The 12121-nt window shown below is 41.0% G+C and overlaps 1 long non-coding RNA gene across 1 annotated transcript in view; it reads right to left on the bottom strand.

Moving 5' to 3' along the window:
- Window positions 1–11846, bottom strand: part of LOC109968500 (uncharacterized) — a 19740-nt gene extending 7894 nt beyond the window's left edge. The window contains exons 1-2 of the long non-coding RNA XR_002276112.1: window positions 11837–11846; window positions 5655–5658 (exon numbers count right to left, since the gene is read on the bottom strand). This is a non-coding gene — a long non-coding RNA (uncharacterized LOC109968500). The remainder of the gene's footprint in view (window positions 1–5654; window positions 5659–11836) is intronic.
- Between the last annotated feature and the right edge of the window lie 275 nt (window positions 11847–12121).

Genomic DNA, 12121 nt, shown 5'->3' with positions numbered 1-12121 from the left:
AGATATAAGTTACACCCCCGCCACACATATGGTTATATATATAACGGTTAACTGTATAACTGTATTTGATAATGGTTACAGCCCCACATATGATGGTATAGATAATTATATAACTTGCTCTTGATAAGTTTGAATGTTTCTTACTTGATGTTGTAAAATGGTCTATTTAAGAATAATGAGTGTGAAATAAAGACTTAACAGCTACTCAGGAGGTTATTGTTTATTTATTTTCTGTACCAAAAAGTAGTAATACAGAATGCCAAACCACTCTCAGGGTTGAAAAAAAAACCTCAATGAACAGCATATTACTGCACTTCTTATAACATATATCCAAACAGATAGGGTGAACACATTACCTTTTTTAAATCGTACCTCTGTCCCGTATCTGTTTGGATATATGTTATAAGAAATGCAGTAATATGCTGTTTGTTGAACTGAACCAGTCCTACATGTTCTTTTATGAAGAACGCTCAAAGACAAATCTGTCCTTTAAGATATTTATTACAACATTCAAGAAAAGCAATTACAGAGCTCTGGGTTCCATCTCTATCTGAGGCCCTGATTCTAAACAGCAGAACCATTCGGCTTGCCTTCAGAGCAAGGGAACGCCTGTAATCCTGAACCCAGTCTAATTAATACAGTTTTTCGAATATGCAGATGATGGTAGATCTGACGTCATCCATGTTGTTCTTCATCCTCGCTCCTTGGTTGGTTTGTTGACCTTGTTCTGACCCCTCATTTGGTGATCTTGTTGCCAGGCATCTCATTCTGCATCTGCGCACTTCCTGTTGTTCTGAGTCTGTCTGCACCTACTCACACACAGCATTTCTGGTGCACAGGTCAAGCCATTATAAAGGTCAAACAGATTAAACAATCTTTTAATCAGTTTTGCAAATACATAACATAGCACTATATCATTTTATCAAGAATTTCTTTCTACATGTTCATTGAGCTTTTTTTCCAACCCTGAGAGTGGTTTGGCATTCTGTATTACTACTTTTTGGTACAGAAAATAAATGAACAATAACCTCCTGAGTTAGCTGTTAAGTCTTTATTTCACACTCATCATTCTTAAATAGCATTTTACAACGTCAAGTAAGAAACATTCAAACTTATCAAGAACAAGTTATATACTTATCTATACCATCATATGTGGGGCTGTAACCGCTATCAAATACAGTTATACAGTTATATACTTATCTATATAACCATGTGTGTGGCAGGGCTGTAACCGATATCTGTTTATCTTTCAGATGCGGTTAACCACGACTTCCTTAACTCTGTCAGCAGATGCAGAAACGACTTCATTATCTCTGTCAACAGATGCAGGGGGGGTGGGACAGCTACCCACGTGGGGGCCATGTGGGACTAAGAACCGGATAAACGATTGTGATTGGCTGGGAGGCGGGGCCACCTGTCAAATTAATTCTGATGAGAAGTGGTATCTTTATTGTGTGTTTAGCGGTTTGATTCCCAGCTTGTCCAGTCAACGTGTCGAAGTGTCCTTAAGCAAGACACTGAACTCCCAGTTGCTCCCGGTGATGTCACTGGTGTGTGAATGCTTGGGAGTGTGAATGGGTGAATGGCCGAATAATGTGAAAGCGCTTTGAGTGGGCTGTAAAAAGCATAGAAAGGCGCTATACAAGTATAAGGCCATTTACATTTTATATCAGATGCATTTTTTTAAGTGCTTTGCAGTTAAATTACATTTCTTTCATATTAGTCTTTGTCGTCACCTCCCCCTACACAAAAATTATCAGCCAAATGTTTCAGCAGCCTACATTCCTTCCCCATAGCGGTTTAGTTTATGTGTTTTTTGCTCATCTGTTAAACTACTAGGCCAGATTTCATTTCCTATTTTAGAAATGCTATTTAAGCATCTTGCACTGGATAGTAACATAAAGTATTGTGCCATAGATAAATTAATTGAAATGACCCAGTTTTGCTAAAAAAAAAAAAAAAAAAAAGATGCACAAAGATGATTTGAAGATTTCTTTGTTGAATGGGACGATTCAGGATGTTTACAAATTATGGCGGGGGGTGTTAATCACAAAGTAGTCTGGAGCTATCATTTCCCTTTCTTGTGCCACACTCAAATTTACTTGGCATTTAATAAGAATTTTTTGAAACTGCTGTCATACTGCCATACTGAACTAACTGCAGGTGATTCCTCACCTTATCTTTGACATCATTTACTAGTCTACTCTGAAATTTGCAGTGTTTCACTTTCATGGTAATACTGATTGGGAGATGTGATGTTTCTCTATTTGTATGCATACAGTCTTATGCAAAAGTTTAGGCACCCCTTGATAAATAACAGATTTTGGTGATTTTTTATTTGAACAGATGTTAACACAGTTTCTCTTGGAAATGGAAAAAATGCACAATATTTGCTGCAAACAGTGATGCATAGTTACTTCTTATGCCATAAATTGAACAAAAATAAAAAATAAAAACATTATTATGGCATGGTGCAAAAGTTTGGGCACCCTAAGAGTTCCAGAGTCTCAAAGTCTCTCACAAGGTTTCAGACCTTAATCAGCTCGGTAGATCTGATGCACAGCAACAGCTGTCATTGGTAAATGCCAATTTCAAAGCTGTACAAATACCTTGACTCTTCAAACCTTGTGCACACACTTGTGGACACCCAGCAACCATGGGTTCCTCTAAGCAGCTGTGTAAGACCCTGAAAATGAAAGTTATTGATGCCCACAATGCAGGAGAAGGCTACAAGAAGATAGCAAAGCGTTGTCAGCTTGCAGTTTCCACAGTAAGAAATGTAATTAAGAGATGGCAGATCAGGGGAACTGTGGAGGTCAAGATGAGATCTGGAAGACCAAGAAAACTCTCGGACAGAACTGCTCGTATGCTGGTCAGAAAGACAAATCAAAACCCCCATTTGACTGCAAAAAACCTGCAGGAAGATTTAGCAGACTCAGGAGTGGTGGTGCACCGTTCCACTGTGCAGCGATGCTTGCACAGACAAGGCCTTCATGGAAGAGTCAGCAGAAGAAAACCTTATCTGCGTCCCCATCATAAAATCCAACGTCTGAAGTATGCAACAGGACATCTACAGAAGCCCGATGCGTTTTGGAAACAAGTGCTGTGGACTGATGAAGTTAAAATAGAACTCTTTGGACACAATCAGCAAAGGCATGTTTGGAGAAAAAAAGGAGCAGCATTTCATGAAAAGAACACCTTGCCAACTATTAAGCATGGGGGTGGATCTATCATGCTCTGGGGTTGTGTTGCAGCCAGTGGCACAGGAAACATTGCACGGGTGGAGGGAAGAATGGATTCCACTAAATACCAGCAAATTCTGGAAGCAAACATCACACCATCTGTAAAAAAGCTGAAGCTGAAAAGAGGATGGCTTCTACAACAGGACAATGATCCTAAACATACCTCGAAATCCACTATGGAATACCTCAAGAGACGCAGGCTGAAGGTTTTGGAATGGCCATCACAGTCCCCTGATTTAAACATCATTGAAAATTTGTGGGTAGATCTTAAAAGAGCTGTGCATGCAAGACGACCAAAGAATATTACAGAACTAGAAGCCTTTTGCAAGGAAGAATGGGAGATTTGCATAAGACTGTATATTGTCATATAAAAGGTTTTACAGCTTAATGCATGCAACCGCAAAGGCAGGGTTGTAATGGTAAAATAAAGGGTGGATAAACCATACCTTACATCAGCTACACTGTTATGAACCCCCTCTCAAAACACAATGTCAAATTAAACATGACTTAAATGGACATATGTACAGATCCCTTTGTGGTATGTACCAGGTTTATTGTTCTGAAATAATTACGGTCTATTTGGAGTTATGAGGGGTGCCAAGCTAATCTAGAGGTAGCCAAGATTAAACATTAAATGGCCAAAAACGAGCAAAATGAGCTTGCCATAGGCTCTTTAAAGTTCAAGTCACAGACTGTGATTTTACTTCAGCTTTAGATTTACAATATGAAGCACATCGTCCCACAACATTAGCCAGATTTCCATCAAAGGAACTTTCCCAGGGCACAGGAGCTTCCTGCGGAACTAACAGTAGGTCCTGTACCTGTGGTCTAAATTTTGTCCTGGGACACAGTTCCACGTAGTGCCACTAGTATTTTTTGAAGGTTCAAAAACTATTGAGGCAAGGCCTGTAGTATTGAATGTTGCTGATTGGTTAAATACTGTGCAGAATTTTACAGGCTACATTTTTAACACAGCACTTTTGATATGTCAGTCATATGTCATTTTATATTCCAGACTTTCCACTACAGTGTATTGCAGAGGTCACACTAGACTTTCTTATTATCTGACAGGATCATAAATATTCCATCATAGTTTATTATCACCCCTCAATTCAATTTTCATTTTTTATTGATGATATTTTAGTAGCATTTTTCATTCATTTTCATTTAATTTTTAAAAATAATTAATATATGGAATAAGCTCATGTGCAGCCACGTTTCATATCAACACCACATAAAGCAGATGACTGGGGCCAGTGTGTGTGTAAACAAGCAAATAGGAACACTGCAATTTTACAAAATTAGACAATTACCATTAAAATATGAACAACCCATTTACAAAAAGGTACACTAACTGAATTGAGCTCAGCTGACCTGCTGTAGCCTAGATTGCTGCAGAGGTAATTGTCGTTACCTGTCATCCTACTGGCTGTTCTGCTGCTTTCTGGTTCTGGGCTTTTATTTTGCTGAGCTTCCTATTAGCCCTGCCTGGCTGATGCCAACTTTACTGTTGCTGATTGGGCACAGCTGAGGCCAATTGAGTCTAATCATTAGGCTGCCTTCACAAGCCAGGGATTGTCAGTCTGCCTTCTTGTGCTGTCAAGATTATGGCTTATGTTCTTGTTTTTGGACTTGCTTTTAGGTTGTGCTAGTTTTGTTTTCAGAGACCTTACTATGGGCTGTGATTTTTTTTTTTTTTTTTTTTTGCTCATGAGTTTTCACATGTTCAGAGACTGACTGTATAGCTAGATACAAGCTGAGGTTTTTGTTTCAAGGGCTTTATGTGTTCAAAATGACAGCATGCCAGCTAAGTGCTGAGCTTTTGTGTTTTTCACTTTACATGTGCTCAGAGACTTCCAAGTAACTGTGTGTGCCAGCTAGTGATGGTGAGATGAAGCTTCCTGAAGCATTGAAGCCTTCCAGCCAATTGGTTCCCAAAAGGGTTCATTTCTTGAGGCTTCATGCACAAACAAACCCCATGCTGGTCAAAGACTATAAGACAGGCAGATGTGGTCACAGTCATTTTAATTGTATGTGATACTCTTAAAGCTGTCTTGCCACAGTTTGGGCGTGGGAATAATGACTGCCATTTAACTATGCATTTTCCTCTTGTGAGCACAAGATAACCCATTCAAACCATGTGTTTTTGTCTCCCCTTAACGTGTTTGTGCTTGTTTGTAAATAGTGTATATAAGACTTTATGGCTGATGCATTCTAATTGAAGTTCTGTGGTAGTAGTAAACATACCAAAGTGAACCTCCTCCTTTACATCAATAGTTGAAAAATTCATAATGACAGGTGGACAATTGTGTGGAGATTCCGTGGCCTTTATATCGCCAATACACCACGACAAAATTCGAACCACTTCCTGAACCGCTACACGCAACGAGGCTCACTCACCATAAACAATACAAGCCTCGATACACGCTTCACTAAACACTTCCTGGATTTCTTGACACGCCTCAAAGCATGGGCACAGTATGTCCCACTACGAGTGCCAGCTTCTAGCTGTGTTGTTGAGGTCATTAAATGTCACTTTAACTTACCTGCATTTCCTGACTGGTGTTTGTATTGAGTCCACTAGCTCCACACATGACCTTAGGTTTCTCATGATCTGTAAGATGAACCCACGCTCTGCTGCCACACTGGAGACTGGACTTGCCAGCTCCACTTCAGCCAAAGGTTTTAAGTTGGGAAGCATTTCTCTCTGGAAGTTACTCTGAATGTGACATTTCCTAATTGAGGCATTCACCTCACCAGGAGAAATGCACTGCATGTGCTCCTGCTGTACCAGAGGTACAGCTGCACCCCTCTGTGATCCATAGTGGTCACAGATATGTTCTGTTTCCTCTGGTCCATGGGCTCTTATCTGGCAACAAGCTCACTGTGTGCAGCGCAATGCTCAATTATTGTTTTCATGATGTGCATCACGGTGCCTTTTTAACAAGCAGCAGTCTGACTTTCCACTGGCAGGTGTGTCCAGGTAAATTTTGGGTGCGCTGGTAATATGAGGGTACACAAAGTGACTGCACCACTGACCAGCAAAAACCAGGTCTGTGGTCAACAGTCAAATCATCAATGCTATTTACAGTTTTTCTGAATTGCTAAAACACATTTCTTGAAACCACCACTCATTTTCTCAAAACCTTAAACACAAATCCAAATACTCAAACTAAATTCACAAAACCTCTGACTCGTCTGGCAAACTCAAGCAATTGCTTCAAAACCATGTCACCAACACTCAAATTCAAACAATGCTTTCAGATCATACACAAATGAGTCAATCATATACACATTACATCAAAAAAAGGAGAACACAGCATCCAGGACATGTAGTTACAACAAAAAAAGCTTATTGTATAGTGAATTTACCAAAAACCATGTTACGATCAAAAAAGAAGAAGAAAAAAAAAACACATCAGAAAGATTATTCTACCTCTGGATCACTTTGAGCTGGGCCTGGCCAGAGGGCTTCATCTACATTGCAGGCAATGTTGTCCCTTGCCAGGCAACGGGCAAAAAACCCTCTGGTGTGGTGCTCCTCTTTGCTGCTCTGATTTCCCTTGTCAGTGTGTTCCTTGCCTGGCTGTACAGAGTCCTGTCCCCACTTCTGTAAGCCCCCCCTTTGGCACAACAAAGCTGCTTGAGTCTTGCTGTAAACCAGGGCTTGTTGTTGTTGTATGTGCAGAAGGTCTTTTTGGGCACACACACATCCTCACAGAAGCTGATTTAACATGTCACAGTGTCAGTGAGTTCATCCAGGTCTGTAGCTGCAGTCTCAAATACATTCCAGTCTGTGCAGTCAAAGCAGGCATGTAGCTCTGACTTAGCCTCCTCAGTCCAGCTCTTCACTGTTTTGACTACAGGCTTCGCAGCTTTTAGTTTCTGCCTGTAGGTTGGAATAAGATGGACCATACAGTGATCTTAGAGTCCGAGGGCTGTGCGGGGCACAGAGTGATAGGCGTCTTTTATTGTTGTGTAGCAGTGGTCCAGTGTGACTTTGTCCCTGGTGGGAAAGGTGACGTGCTGTCTGTATTTTGGAAGTTCGTGGGTGAGATTTGCTCTGTTAAAGTCCCCTAGAACAATGAGTGGAGAGTCGGGATGTTCTAGCTCCAGGCTAGTTATCAGTTCTGCTAGGAGCCGTAGCATGCTAGCATTAGCCTGCGGTGCTATGTACACTCCCATTAGCATGAAACTGTTGAATTCGCGGGGAGAGTAAAAGGGTTTGCAGTTGATAACAAGAGTCTCTAGGTCTGCGGTACATGTCCTCTGTAGGACTGTGACATTTGTGCACCAACCTTCATTTATGTAGAAGCAGACTCCACCTCCTCTCGTTTTCCCAGACAGCTCCTTTACACGATCTGCTCTGAACACCTGGAAACCCAGTATTCAAATCGCGCTGTCCACGATGGATTTGCTGAGCCAGGTCTCCGTGAAGCACAAAGCAGCAGAGCATGCAAAGTCAGAGTTAGTCCTGTTGACAAGAAGAATTTCATCTATTTTGTTGACCAGGGAGCAGAGATTAGCCAGGTGAATAGATGGGAGTGAGGCCCGTGTTCCCCTCTGTCATAACCGAAGTGCCAGAGTGTTTTCCACGCCGGCGGCATTTTTTCCAGGTCCCATATATCTCTGCTGCACCTATGATCAGAATGTCCATACAGCATTCTTCGTTCACAAAAATCGGAGGAAGGTAGTTTGGTGTGATTTGGTCCGATATTTAACAGTTCTTCTCTGGTAAAAGTAATCCGGGATGAGTTGCAAAAAACAAACACAAGAGAGCGCGAGTAACCGCGGTCTCCATCGCTGTCGGCATGTTGTCCTTCATCCTCGTTCCTTGGTTGGTTTGTTGACCTCGTTCTGACCCCTCATTGGTGTCCTTGTTGTCAGGCAGATTGGATTCTGTGAAATTCTGAGAACAACATCCTGACCTTCTGAACCAGACATTGCACACCTACATACGTCTTACAAACAGTTACTCATTGTCTGCAGTTTTAGGGACAGCACCTCTGGCTCATGCCTCTTCTACTCTTGTGACAGGCAGCATTGCTATGCAACCTGGCCTTGTTCCTGTTTATGGTTTCCTGTCTGATTCTTACAGCCTACACATGTTCTGTTTTTATCAGCCATAAGTCTCCTGCAGAGGCTTCAAACATAAAGATATAAAACTGTAATTTTTTGTGAAGAATCAACAACAAGTGGGACACAATCATGAAGTGGAACGAAATTTATTGGATATTTCAAACTTTTTTAACAAATAAAAAACTGAATAATTGGGCGTGCAAAATTATTCAGCCCCTTTACTTTCAGTGCAGCAAACTCTCTCCAGAAGTTCAGTGAGGATCTCTGAATGATCCAATGTTGACCTAAATGACTAATGATGATAAATAGAATCCACCTGTGTGTAATCAAGTCTCCGTATAAATGCACCTGCACTGTGATAGTCTCAGAGGTCCGTTTAAAGCGCAGAGAGCATCATGAAGAACAAGGAACACACCAGGCAGGTCCGAGATACTGTTGTGGAGAAGTTTAAAGCCGGATTTGGATACAAAAAGATTTCCCAAGCTTTAAACATCCCAAGGAGCACTGTGCAAGCGATAATATTGAAATGGAAGGAGTATCAGACCACTGCAAATCTACCAAGACCTGGCCGTCCCTCTAAACTTTCAGCTCATACAAGGAGAAGACTGATCAGAGATGCAGCCAAGAGGCCCATGATCACTCTGGATGAACTGCAGAGATCTACAGCTGAGGTGGGAGACTCTGTCCATAGGACAACAATCAGTCGTATACTGCACAAATCTGGCCTTTATGGAAGAGTGGCAAGAAGAAAGCCATTTCTTAAAGATATCCATAAAAAGTGTCGTTTAAAGTTTGCCACAAGCCACCTGGGAGACACACCAAACATGTGGAAGGTGCTCTGGTCAGATGAAACCAAAATTGAACTTTTTGGCAACAATGCAAAACGTTATGTTTGGCGTAAAAGAAACACAGCTGATCACCCTGAACACACCATCCCCACTGTCAAACATGGTGGTGGCATCATCATGGTTTGGGCCTGCTTTTCTTCAGCAGGGACCGGGAAGATGGTTAAAATTGATGGGAAGATGGATGGAGCCAAATGCAGGACCATTCTGGAAGGAAACCTGATGGAGTCTGCAAAAGACCTGAGACTGGGACGGAGATTTGTCTTCCAACAAGGCAATGATCCAAAACATAAAGCAAAATCTACAATGGAATGGTTCCCAAATAAACATATCCAGGTGTTAGAATGGCCAAGTCAAAGTCCAGACCTGAATCCAATCGAGAATCTGTGGAAAGAACTGAAAACTGCTGTTCACAAATGCTCTCCATCCAACCTCACTGAGCTCGAGCTGTTTTGCAAGGAGGCATGGGCAAAAATTTCAGTCTCTCGATGTGCAAAACTGATAGAGACATACCCCAAGTGACTTACAGCTGTAATCGCAGCAAAAGGTGGCGCTACAAAGTATTAACTTAAGGGGGCTGAATAATTTTGCACGCCCAATTTTTCAGTTTTTTATTTGTTAAAAAAGTTTGAAATATCCAATAAATTTCGTTCCACTTCATGATTGTGTCCCACTTGTTGTTGATTCGTCACAAAAAATTACAGTTTTATATCTTTATGTTTGAAGCCTGAAATGTGGCAAAAGGTCACAAAGTTCAAGGGGGCCGAATACTTTTGCAAGGCACTGTATATTTGCTAATGCAGATTATAATGTTGATTATAGAAGGCTAAGCATTTCCTATAATGTTGATAAACATAAAAAGAACTTCTACCCAACTCACAACTCTCTTGCAGTTTAGTCATCTCATAGTCTGCACCTGCACTTGGCTTCCTGTTTCTTGTTTCCTGTTGATCTGAGTCTCTGCACTTAGACACATACTCACACACAGCATTTCAGGTGCACAGGTCAAGCCATTACAAAGGTCAAGCAGATTAAACAATCTTTAAAGCAGTTTTGCAAATACATAACATGGCACTATATTATTTTATCAAGATTTTCTTTCTACAAGTCAGATCTGAGTTCTGGACTCAAGTACTACAACACTAGGCCTACCAACGGACGTTATCATCTTTAGAGTCAGGCAACTAACAGGGCTAAAAGTGAAATTATTATGTGTCTTAGATGCAAAATCTGAAAAGCAAAACCCCACTCCAAACCAACACGAAGCAGTCAGTTAACAACTAACTAAAACTCATTCTAGTTCCTGAAGAAAACTTCTCACTGGACTGGAAGTCACCATGTCTACAACCTCAAGACAGTCTTTACAAATTGAAACACATATGGCCAAATGGTTCAGTAATATGTGTGTGAAGTAGCCTACAGCTCACATCATGTGTCTGACGTTAGCTAACATCAGACAAAACTTTATCCCTGCCCTTTGATAAAACATAACTGTTCACAATTAGGATGCTAAAACACCAGACACTGCATAGAATGGTACATTTTTAGATTCCATAATGTTTAGAAAATAACCCAATTCTTTTGTTGGAAGCGCGAGAAGTGAAGACAGGACAGGACTGTTTAAAATCAACAGAAAGTTTACTGAAAGTCTGATCACAGGAAAGTCTTTACAGCAGTGGGATCAGAGAGACAGAGCTCCCGCAGGAATTCCATTCTCTTGTTAGATATTTTCAGTCAGATAGATATTGGTTAGATACTTGATGTATTAGAAATGTTTAGAGTAGACAGGATGTCTAGCTCAGGCTGTTAAATGCTTAGGCATTCTTAAGGGTACTGCAGGTTGCTTATGGTCAAGGATAACTAGATAGAAATTTGATGACTGTTAGAAGACAGGATGTTTATTATTATTATGACGTGTATAACTGTAGTTATAGCCATAATATTTTCCTATGTTTAATGTCATGACATGTCATTAGAGGTCATGTTAGAATGTTTTAGCTACACACCACATAATCAACAGACAATCACACATTGATTTTCTTCATGCTTTGACTACTGCCATGGTCAGCTGCAAAGCTGGCACCGGGAGACATCACGGTTTGGCGTTCCTCTGTAGAATGGGGCTAGCCCAACCAAAGTGATATAATATATAGGCCTGTTGTGGTTCAGGGTCTTTCATCTTTCAGCTGCCTGCGTGCATGTTGGAGGTGCAAGATACCTGAGCATGTAATGTTAATTTTACCTGTGATCCTTGAATAAATCAGCACTGTTTTGAAGTTACTTGGACTGCTTCGTCTCTGAGTTAGCTTGGTGAAAAGTACCAGGTCCCAACACTCTGAACCTTGAATTAAGTTCTTACAGTACATTTTATCTTCTTGGGCCGCTCCGCCCTAGACAGGGGTGCAACCTTCAATAGTTTGTGATCCTATTGGTCATTTGGTGTGAGCCGGAACTCACATTTCCATGTTGAAATATGGTAAATCTAGGTATGTGCATGTGTGTGTGTGGGTGTATGTGTCTCCGACACCCTGATCTTGATCTCAAGGTGCACTCATCAATGGATGGGCTGAGTTGCAGGCCCCCTGTGTGTGTGATGCTAATAAGTATGTTAAACTGGCCAGGTGGTCATCTCAGGTTGTAGCCCCCCGCCTCTGCAGAACATCCCAAGACAAAGCAAAGCTTGGGATATGCTAAGTGGGTCGAGGTGTGAGTGTAAAACAGGCCTTTGCTAAAATGTAAATAGGCTGTCTGGTCACAAGGAGATGCAGACATCCTGTCTCTACACAGAAGTTACAGCATTCAAAGTAAGCAGATTCTACTTCATTACAGTTGTAGGATATATAAGCAAGGGAAATAAATGTATTAAATAACAAAAGCTCAGTAGTTCTGGACAATCATCAATACAGCTGTAATACGTATAAACAAGGAAAATAAAGTTATGAGAGGTAACTAAAG

Source organism: Monopterus albus, unplaced genomic scaffold, assembly GCF_001952655.1.
Source record: "Monopterus albus unplaced genomic scaffold, M_albus_1.0 scaffold151.1, whole genome shotgun sequence".
NCBI lineage: Eukaryota > Metazoa > Chordata > Actinopteri > Synbranchiformes > Synbranchidae > Monopterus > Monopterus albus.
This window is presented reverse-complemented; position numbering and strand designations above follow the sequence as displayed.